Here is an 11,383-nt window from a genome sequence, read left to right on the forward strand (position 1 = left end):
AGGTTGCCCTTCTGGAAGAGAAGGTGCAGCAGCTTCAGGGGCGTGTATCTACGCTCCAGAGAATTAAAGAGCTGGAGCTTTTCTTGGATGCAGCAGAGCACACTGTCTGCACCAAGGAGGAGACAGGGGATCTCCCTGAGGAGGAGGTCAGTTCCCCAACACAGCAGCCAGATGTATGGAGGAACGTGACTCATAGAAGTAGAAGGCCCAGGGATCGCTCTGAGTGCTTAGAATTAAACAACCGTTTTGAAGTGCTCATGGAAGACGAGGAACAGACTCCACCTGAGGATCTCTCCCTCATCACAGTTGATGAGGAATATGAAGACGAGCAACCAAGTCAGTCCTCTGGAAATATGCAGGTAACCTTGGAAGGGACAGCACATAGAAGAATCCCAACCAAGCCTCTGAAGAGGCGTGTAGTGGTGATTGGGGATCCCCTACTGAGGGGTACAGAAGCAGTGATCTGTGGGCCTGACAAGATGTCTCGAGAGGTGTGCTGTCTACCTGGGGCCAAGATCAAAGATGTAACAGAACGGCTGCAAGGAATAATAAAACCCACCGACAAATACCCCTTCCTTTTGGTGCATGTGGGAACCAATGACACTGCAAGCCATAGCTTACAGAAGATCAAAAATGATTATGAGGCTCTGGGCAGGAAGTTGAAGCAATTAGATGCACAAATTGTCATCTCTTCTGTCCTCCCAGTTGAACGACATGGCCCAGGGAGAGAGGGAAAAATAGGGGAAGTGAACAACTGGCTTCGCAAATGGTGCAAACAGGAACGGTTTGGATTCCTAGATCACGGTCTGCAGTTTCTTGATGATGGACTTCTGGCAAGTGATGGACTGCACCTCACAAAAGTTGGGAGGAATGTTTTTGCCACAAAACTCAAAAACCTCATCAGGAGGGCTTTAAACTGACTTATGTGGGGGAGGGAGACAGTGGTCCTGAAGGTAGGAGTCTATCAAATGCTGAAGATGATCATCCAAATGTCAAGGACCAAATGGAGCAAGCAGCATGCAGACCTAGTGGTGGGACGAAAATATCCTTAAATAAGAGACATGGGGGAATGATCAACGGTCTTCAATGTCTGTATACTAATGCACAGAGCATGGGAAATAAACAAGATGAACTTGAGCTCTTGGTACAGCAAACTAAATATGACATAATAGGCATCACTGAAACCTGGTGGGATGAGTCTCATGACTGGAATGTAGTAATAGAGGGATACAATCTATTTAAGAGAAATAGACCAAACAGGAAAGGAGGAGGAGTAGCTTTATATGTTAGGGATATGTATACCTGTGAAGAGATCCAGGATTTAAAACTTCAAAGCCAAATTGAGAGTATCTGGGTCAAAATTAAGGGAGAGAAAAACAACAGTGATCTCATTGTGGGAGTTTACTATAGATCCCCAAGCCAAACTGAGGACACAGATGATGCCTTCCTGGAACAGATGGCCAAGCATTCCAAAGGAAGTGAGATAGTAGTAATGGGGGATTTCAACTATCCTGATATTTGTTGGATGTCAAACTCAGCCAAGAGCATAAGGTCGAACAGATTCCTCACTGGCCTTGCAGACAACTTCATTGTCCAGAAAGTGGGAGAAGCAACAAGAGGATCAGCCATTTTAGATCTGGTCCTAACCAATAGTGATGACTTGGTTAGTGGGGTAGAAGTGGCAGGATCATTAGGTGGGAGTGACCATGCTCTTCTGGAGTTTATTATCCAGCGGAAAGGAGCAACCAAGCATACTAAGGTCCAAATTCTAGACTTTAAGAAAGCCGACTTCAGAAAACTTAGGGAAACGCTGGGTGAAATCCCATGGACAGTAATACTAAAAGGGAAGGGAGTTCATGATGGTTGGGAGTTTGTTAAAAGGGAGATATTAAAAGCACAACTTCAGGCAATACCAATGAGACGGAAACATGGAAGGTGCCTAAAGAAGCCAGGCTGGCTATCTAAAGAACTTTTGACTGAGTTAAGATTTAAAAGGGATATGTACAAAAAATGGAAAAGGGGGGAAATCTCCAGAGAGGAATTCAAACATATAGCCAGCACGTGTAGAGACAAAGTCAGAAAAGCTAAAGCACAGAATGAACTCAGGCTCGCCAGAGAGGTTAAAAGCAACAAAAAGGGCTTTTATGGGTATGTCCGTAGCAAAAGGAAAAACAAGGAAACAGTGGGGTCACTCAGAGGAGAAGATGGTGAAATGCAAACAGGGGACAGAGAAAGGGCAGAACTCCTCAATGCCTTCTTTGCCTCAGTCTTCTCCAAGAAAGAAAACAACGCCCGACCTGAAGAATATGGAGCAGATGATTCAGCAGGGGAAACACAGCCCAGAATAAGTAAGGAGGTAGTACAAGAATACTTGGCTAGTTTAGATGTATTCAAGTCTCCAGGGCCAGATGAACTACATCCAAGAGTATTAAAAGAACTGGCAGAGGTGATTTCAGAACCACTGGCAATAATCTTTGAAAATTCCTGGAGAACAGGCGAAGTTCCAGCAGACTGGAGGAGGGCAAATGTTGTCCCTATTTTCAAAAAGGGGAAAAGAGAGGACCCAAACAATTACCGCCCAGTCAGCCTGACATCAATACCAGGAAAGATTCTAGAGCAGATCATTAAGCAAACAGTCTGTGAGCACCTAGAAAGAAACTCTGTGATCACTAAAAGTCAGCATGGGTTCCTGAAAAATAAGTCATGTCAGACTAATCTGATCTCATTTTTTGACAGAATTACAAGCCTGGTAGATGAAGGGAACGCTGTGGATGTAGCCTATCTTGATTTCAGCAAGGCCTTTGACAAGGTGCCCCATGATATTCTTGTAAAGAAGCTGGTAAAATGTGGGCTAGACAATGCTACCATTCAGTGGATTTGTAGCTGGATTACTGACCGAACCCAAAGGGTGCTCATCAATGGCTCCTCCTCATCCTGGAGAGTAGTGACTAGTGGGGTGCCACAGGGTTCTGTCTTGGGCCCAGTCTTGTTCAACATCTTTATCAATGACTTGGATGATGGGCTTGAGGGAATCCTGAGCAAGTTTGCAGATGACACCAAGTTGGGAGGGGTGGCTAACACCCCAGAGGACAGGATCACACTTCAGAATGACCTTAACAGATTAGACAACTGGGCCAAAGCAAACAAGATGAATTTTAACAAGGAGAAATGTAAAGTGCTACACTTGGGCAAAAAAAATGAAAGGCACAGATACAGGATGGGAGACACCTGGCTTGAGAGCAGTACATGTGAAAAGGATCTAGGAGTTTTGGTTGACCACAAACTTGACATGAGTCAGCAGTGTGATGCAGCAGCTAAAAAAGCCAATGCAATTCTGGGCTGCATCAATAGGAGTATAGCATCTAGATCAAGGGAAGTAATAGTACCACTGTATTCTGCTCTGGTCAGACCTCACCTGGAGTATTGTGTCCAGTTCTGGGCACCACAGTTCAAGAAGGATACTGATAAGCTGGAACGTGTCCAGAAGAGGGCAACCAAAATGGTCAAAGGCCTGGAAACGATGCCTTATGAGGAACGGCTTAGGGAGCTGGGTATGTTTAGCCTGGAGAAGAGAAGGTTAAGGGGTGATATGATAACCATGTTCAAATATATAAAAGGATGTCATATAAAGGAGGGAGAAAGGTTGTTTTCTGCTGCTCCAGAGAAGCGGACACGGAGCAACGGATTCAAACTACAAGAAAGAAAATTCCACCTAAACATTAGGAAGAACTTCCTGACAGTAAGAGCTGTTCGGCAGTGGAATTTGCTGCCAAGGAGTGTGGTGGAGTCTCCTTCTTTGGAGGTCTTTAAGCAGAGGCTTGACAGCCATCTGTCAGGAATGCTTTGATGGTGTTTCCTGCTTGGCAGGGGGTTGGACTGGATGGCCCTTGTGGTCTCTTCCAACTCTATGATTCTATGATTCTATGATTCTACGAATTGTTACATAGTTCACATAACACAGGTTCCCAACACGCATACTATCTCACAATGTAACATATTATTGAGAATCAAAGGCCTAGTTAGCAATCCTTGGCCTAGTTAGCAATGCTTATTGCGCATGCATATTAGATTAGGTAATGACATACGTATTAAATATGAAATGAGATAATGATGAATATTAAAATATTAAATGATGTAATGCTTTATGTGATTGGTTAAATCAAAATCCTTTGTCTGAAATGTTATAAATTCCTGCCCGACCTTTGGGCAGTGTTACAGGCGCGGTAGCGGCTACTCTAGAGTAACGACTCCTCACGACGTTGCCTTTTCATGCTTTTATTGAGTGAAAGCTATTTACAGTGCAGAGTCAGTCTTATGTACATGTTGTCAGTCTGGATCAGAACCTCCGAATGGAGATTCCTGCGTTTTCCTCCAACAAAGTAGCCTGGGAACATTGAATCTCCGCCCCCGTCGCTTTTTGCGCAATTCTGGGGTTGGCGGGAGCGGTCCTCTGGTTGCACTTTCCCTGCTTCCCATTTCCTCTTCCGAGCGGAGCAATGGCTCTGCTACCCCAGCGTTTCTCAACCGCTGTTCCGCGGCACACTAGTGTGCCGTGAGACGCTGGCTGGTGTGCCGCGTCGGGAGCCCTCTTCCTAATCCCCCAATCGGTTCCTTTAATTCCTGCGTTCAGTTTATTTACTCCCGGGTGCTGTAGCATGGTTCCTGGGGTTTGTATCGTTGTCATGGTTACAACTCCTTGCCTGTCTCCATTTTAAGTGTGGCCATGTGGTCTGGCAGCAGCGGCCATCTTAGGAGAGGCACGCACTGTCCCTCCAGTACTGCAGGGCTGTTTAGAATTACTAATAACAAATTGCAATTAAAGAAGCTGCAATCTACAAGCAGGCTTTGCCTTCAGTCCATTTGCTTATTGGCAAGTTTTGCATGCCCGTTGGAAGTAAGAAGGGATTTATTTTCAAGTTCCCCTTTACTTTCTTTCCACTTATCTCACAACCCCCACCCCCGCATTTTCTGCAGCTATAACTTTAAGGCAGTGGGGTCGTTAGGACCGGCATTTTACACTCTGCCTTTCTGGTGGCTTCGTGAGCCTTTAATTGCTCTATTTACGAGGGCTGCAACCTTATTGCTGCACCAGAGGATGCCTTTTCTCTCTGGGCATTTTCCGAGCCAGCAGCGGTAGTTGTAACAATGTTACATTGTCCCCGTAACTCAGCAAGCTACTTCATTGTTGCTTTGTGTTTCTCTTATCTGTGACTGCTACAAGTGTTATATTGCTGAAAGTTTGCAAGCTGTGGTTGTGAAACATAGACAGCAGGCTGCTATAGATTTATAGCTAGCATCCTTACATATAACCATTCATTATCTTTAGTTTTCCCTTGCATTAAAATAAAAAGGGGGGGGTGAATACCTTCAAATTTACTTCATAAGATTTAAATATTACATTTATTGGTGCTGCTTTACCACGGTGACCTGCACATTTAGCCTAGATCTGCCTACCTTAAGATTAAACTAACATAATTTGATCTTACAATAACCAGGTTTATAATAGGTGTATTTAATTTATTGGATTGTCTTTATGTGGAAACTAAATAACTGTAACTGTGTCTTTAAGTAGGACAGTCTGAAATCATTTCAGTCCTGATTATAGGGAATATAAACAATACTGAAATATGCTGCTGGTCTGTATTGCCCTCTTTGTAATTAAAGTAATAGATTTTTGGTGCAAGAATTTAAAGGTACAGGGTCTGGGTCTTTAATTTTGAACACTTAAGGGCTAGTCTAGAAGGGCAATTTGCATTGTCACGTGCCTGGCGGCCGCCAATAGTCAACACTGACCCGCCGGAAAGCAATATTTCTCCTCCTCTTTCCCAAAGCTCAGTGCAAACGAGCCTGGCGGCCGCCAATACACAGCACTGACCCGCCAGAAAGCAATATTTGGCAAGTGTTTCTTACAGTCATAATTATAATATAGGGCGGCACAGAGTTAATTTTTTAAACTTTTTAAATGGTGGTGTGCCTCGTGATTTTTTTCACGGAACAAGTGTGCCGTGGCCCAAAAAAGGTTGAGAAACACTGTGCTACCCTACCTGAGCCATGCCCTCTACTTCCTGATTCTCCGTCCTCCACCAGTCGCGGACTGTGGGTTGGGGGGGAGGGGTAGCGCTGTTAATCCGGGAGGATTGCTCTTTCAGGGCTCTGCCATCACCATCAATCACCGGCATTGAATGTGTTGGCCTAGTGTGGGGCACCAAGGGGGGCTTGGCTGTCTGGCTGGTGTACCGACCACCTAGCGCACCAGCAGCCACCCTGTCGGACCTGTTGGAGGTGGTGGCAGGCTGGGCCTTGGAGTTCCCTAACCTACTGGTTTTGGGGGACTTCAACGTCCATGCAGATGCCACCCCCTCCTCACAGGTTCCAGATCTGGTGTCTTCCATGGCGACACTAGGGCTCTCCCAGTTTGTTTTGGGTCCCACACATCAAGCAGGCCACACGCTGGATTTGATCTTTGGTGCGGGTATAGACGTGATCATGTCCCCAACTGTGGAAGTGCCATGGTCTGATCACTACGCTCTGAAAGCCAGGATTGACTTCCCGCCCCTCCCCTGCTTGGGTGGCAAGCCTATTTGGGCTCGCCCGCAAAGGCTGATGGATCCTGACGGATTCCGTCAGGCCTTGCGGGACCCTGCTCCCCCTGGCGGCTCATTAGAAGAGCTGGTCGAGAACTGGAATAACCGGCTCTTGGCGGCCATCGATGAGATCGCACCTAAGCGCCCTCTGCGACCCCGCCGAAACCGGGCCCCTTGGTTTACCGAGGAGCTTTGGAAAATGAAGCGGGACCTTAGACGGCTAGAGCGAGTATGGCAGCGTGCTCACGACGGTGCCTCAAGAACATCTTACAGGAAACTTATGAAAGCCTATGAGATGGCGGTGAAAGCTGCAAAAAAGTCCAAAATCTCAGCTTCCATCGCATCCGCTAGCTCTCGCCCAGCACAACTTTTTAGAATAATTAGGTCTCTAACAACCCTAGAGGAACAGCCAAATTTAAATACGAATTTGACCCATAGCTGTGAGGCATTTGCGAGCTTTTTTTGCGGAGAAAGTCTTGACACTCCGCCGTGACCTCCCTGCCAAATTTGGATACAATAACGGAACTGGAGGCCCCTCGACTGTCTTCGAGTTCAGTATTGGACCAATTCGATCAGATACTCCCTGCCGATGTAGACAGATTCCTCCGAGCTGGAAGGCCCACCACTTGCTCCCTGGACCCGTGCCCGTCTTGGCTGATTAGAGCGTGTCCAGATGAGGTACGGGCCCCCCTGGGTGAGATCATCAACTTGTCCCTGGGCACAGGGACTTTCCCAGAGGAGTTGAAGGAGGCAGTGGTGCGTCCACTCTTAAAGAAAACATCTCTAGATCCTTTAGATCTATCCAATTATCGCCCAGTTTCGAATCTTCCATACCTGGGTAAGATAATTGAGAGAGTGGTTGCCGAACAGCTTGGTAGGTTTCTGGATGAAACATCGGCTCTATATCCATTTCTGTCCGGCTTTCGCCCTGGTCATGGGACCGAGACAGCTCTGGTCGCCTTAACAGATGATCTCCGTAGACAGCTGGATTGAGGTGGGTCGGGACTGCTGATTCTTTTAGATCTGTCAGCAGCCTTCGATATGGTTGATCATGAACTTTTAGACCTCCGCCTTGCCGACGTGGGGATTCAGGGCACAGTCCAACAATGGCTGCGTTCCTTCATCTCAGGTCGGGGACAGAGGGTGGCGCTAGGGAGGGAGTTGTCGCCGCGGCACCCCTTGGTGTGTGGAGTCCCGCAAGGCGCAATCCTTTCCCCAATGCTTTTTAATATCTTTATGCGCCCCCTTGCCCAGATTGTCCGGAGTTTTGGGCTGGGTTGTCATCAATATGCTGATGACACCCAGATCTATCTGTTAATGGACGGCTGCCCTGCCTCGGCCCCGGACACACTCACCAGGTGCTTGGAAGCTGTGGCTGGATGGCTACGTGGGAGCCGACTGAAGCTAAATCCTTCGAAGACAGAGGTCCTCTGGCTAGGTCGGGGCGACATGGGGTTGGGGGGCCAACTCCCATCTTTTGCAGGGGCTCAATTGGTACCAGCGCCTTCTGGTACCGATCAACGGTCTTCAATGTCTGTATACTAATGCACAGAGCATGGGAAATAAACAAGATGAACTTGAGCTCTTGGTACAGCAAACTAAATATGACATAATAGGCATCACTGAAACCTGGTGGGATGAGTCTCATGACTGGAATGTAGTAATAGAGAGATACAATCTATTTAAGAGAAATAGACCAAACAGGAAAGGAGGAGGAGTAGCTTTATATGTTAGGGATATGTATACCTGTGAAGAGATCCAGGATTTAAAATTTCAAAGCCAAATTGAGAGTATCTGGGTCAAAATTAAGGGAGAGAAAAACAACAGTGATCTCATTGTGGGAGTCTACTATAGATCCCCAAGCCAAACTGAGGACACAGATGATGCCTTCCTGGAACAGATGGCCAAGCATTCCAAAGGAAGTGAGATAGTAGTAATGGGGGATTTCAACTATCCTGATATTTGTTGGATGTCAAACTCAGCCAAGAGCATAAGGTTGAACAGATTCCTCACTGGCCTTGCAGACAACTTCATTGTCCAGAAAGTGGGAGAAGCAACAAGAGGATCGGCCATTTTAGATCTGGTCCTAACCAATAGTGATGACTTGGTTAGTGGGGTAGAAGTGGCAGGATCATTAGGTGGGAGTGACCATGCTCTTCTGGAGTTTATTATCCAGCGGAAAGGAGCAACCAAGCATACTAAGGTCCAAATTCTAGACTTTAAGAAAGCCGACTTCAGAAAACTTAGGGAAACGCTGGGTGAAATCCCATGGACAGTAATACTAAAAGGGAAGGGAGTTCATGATGGTTGGGAGTTTGTTAAAAGGGAGATATTAAAAGCACAACTTCAGGCAATACCAATGAGACGGAAACATGGAAGGTCTGCCTCTGGCCGACGTAGCATCTCAGGTACTGCTGCAGAATGGCGTTGGCCCGCTCCGCCTGTCCATTGGTCTGCGGGTGCCGGGCCGTTGACAGGCTGACCTCCACCTGCAGGAGGTTCATGAGCCAGTGCCAGAACCTGGAAACAAATTGGCGGCCTCTGTCTGATATAACCCTTAAGGGTAATCCATGCAGTCGGAATATGTGGCCCACGAACAGTTTGGCTGTCTCTTCTGCAGAGACCGCCCTTGCACAGGGTACAAAATGGCACATCTTGGACATGAAGTCCACCACCACCAATACTGCGGTCTTGCCCCTGGAGGAGGGCAGATCTGTGATGAAGTCCATGGACACTACTTCCCACGGTCTGTTCGGCGTGGGTAACGGTTCCAGCAACCCTGCTGGGGCTGCTCTGACCACCTTGGCCCTCTGGCAGGTGTCACAGCCCCTTACGTAGTCACGAACATCCTCCCGCACCCCTGGCCACCAGAAGTGTCTCATGACTAAGTGTGTGGTTTTGTCCCTTCCAAAATGCCCTGCCGTCGGGTTGTCATGCATCTGCTTGAGGACCTTACCTCGTAGCGGGGCGGTGGGCAGGTACAAGGCTCCCTTGTAAAAAAGCACCCTCCCCCCCTCCTTCCCGCAGTTCCTGGAAGATGTGTGAGGCGAGTTCATCTTCGCTTCGAGGTGAGTTCTTCTTCGCTCACCACCGCTCCCCCACATGTCCAGGCCGACTGGGGAAAGACGTGTCGAGGCGCCGGCGGCTGTTCTTTCTCCATGTACTCTGGCTTGCGGGAGAGGGCATCCGCCCTGACATTCTGCTCCCCCGGTATGTAGTGGATGGAGAAATTGAAGTGGGAAAAGAACTCTGCCCACCGTATCTGCCGCTGGTTGAGCACTCTGGCCGTTATCCAGAACTCCAAGTTATTGTGGTCAGTGCACACTTGGATGGGGTGCTTGGCGCCCACCAGGAAGTGTCTCCAGTGTTTAAACGCAGCGTGTATTGCCAAAAGTTCTTTGTCGAAGACCGTGTAGTTGCGTTCTGGCTGGCTCAGCTTTCTGGAGAAGAAAGCACAGGGCCTCCACTCCCTGTTGGCATCCAGTTGCAGCAGCACCCCTCCCATCCCTCTGTCAGAAGCGTCCGTCTCGACGCGCAGGGGTGCATCCTGCACCACGTGGAACAAGTTCTGGTCTGAGGCGAACACCCTCTTGAGGCACTCGAACGCTGCTTGTGCCTCCGGTGTCCACCTGAACTTCTGTTTGCCTCTCAGGCAGTCCATGATGGGGGCCGTGACGTGGGAGAAGTTCTTGATGAATTTCCTGTAGAAGTTGGCAAATCCCAGGAGGCGTTGGGCGTCCTTGCGTGTCCTGGGGCTGTGCCAGTCCAGGATGGCCTGCACCTTGTCTTTGTCCATTGCCAGCCTTTGTCCGATAGTTTGTAGCCTAGGAACTCCACCTCCTTGGTGTGAAACCTGCACTTCTCCAGCTTCACATACAGGTGGTTCTCTTTGAGGCGCTGCAAGACCTCTCGTACGTCCTTGACGTGTTGGGCCGGGTCAGCTGAGTAAATAAGGATATCATCTAAAAAGACCACACAGTTTTTGAAGAGCAGGGACCCCAGGACGTGGTGCATGAAGGCCTGGAAACAGGCGGACCCCCCTTGCAGTCCAAATGGCATTACCAGATACTCAAAGGCACCTGGCGGCGTAAACATCGTGGTCTTCCACTCATCCCCTTCTCGGATCCTGGCCAATTTGTACGCCCCCCTCAGGTCTAGTTTGGTGAAGATCTTGCCACGTCGTACCGCAGTCAGGAGATCGTCCACCCTGGGCATCGGGAAGGCTACAGGTTCCGTCAAGGAATTCAGGCGCCTGTAATCCATGACCAGACGGCGTTGGGGCGTGTCCCTTTTGTCCACCCAGAAGACCGGGCTGCCCCCTGCTGCCTTGCTTTCCCTGATGAACCCCCTCTTGAGGTTCTTGTCAATGAACGCACGCAGGTCCGCCAGCTCTTGATCCTACATGGAGTACAATTAAGCAGGCGGGTAGCATGGCCCCTGGCACCAGGTTGATCTGACAGTCAAAAGGCCTGTGCGGGGGTAGGTGGTCGGACTCCGCTTCGCTGAAGACCTCCTGCAGGTCCCAGTAGTGTCTGGGGATGGCCTCCCCCCCTTAATCTGCATGGTAGCCACCGTGCTAGTGGTGGCCCCTCCCCTGGTTGGCGCTGCATGCAGTGTTCCAGGCAATAGTCAGAGCCAAACATTAGGCATCTCTGGTGCCAGCTGATGGAGGGGTCATGGCGCGCTAGCCAGCTCATGCCCAACACAATGGGGGGGTCTGAGATGGTGGCAACGTTGAATGCCAGTGTCTCTGAGTGCCGTCCCACTGTCATTCTCATGGGGGGGGTCCTGATGGGTGG

The sequence above is a fragment of the Zootoca vivipara genome, chromosome 12, assembly GCF_965207765.1.
Source record: "Zootoca vivipara chromosome 12, rZooViv2.hap1.1, whole genome shotgun sequence".
In the NCBI taxonomy this organism is placed as follows: domain Eukaryota; kingdom Metazoa; phylum Chordata; class Lepidosauria; order Squamata; family Lacertidae; genus Zootoca; species Zootoca vivipara.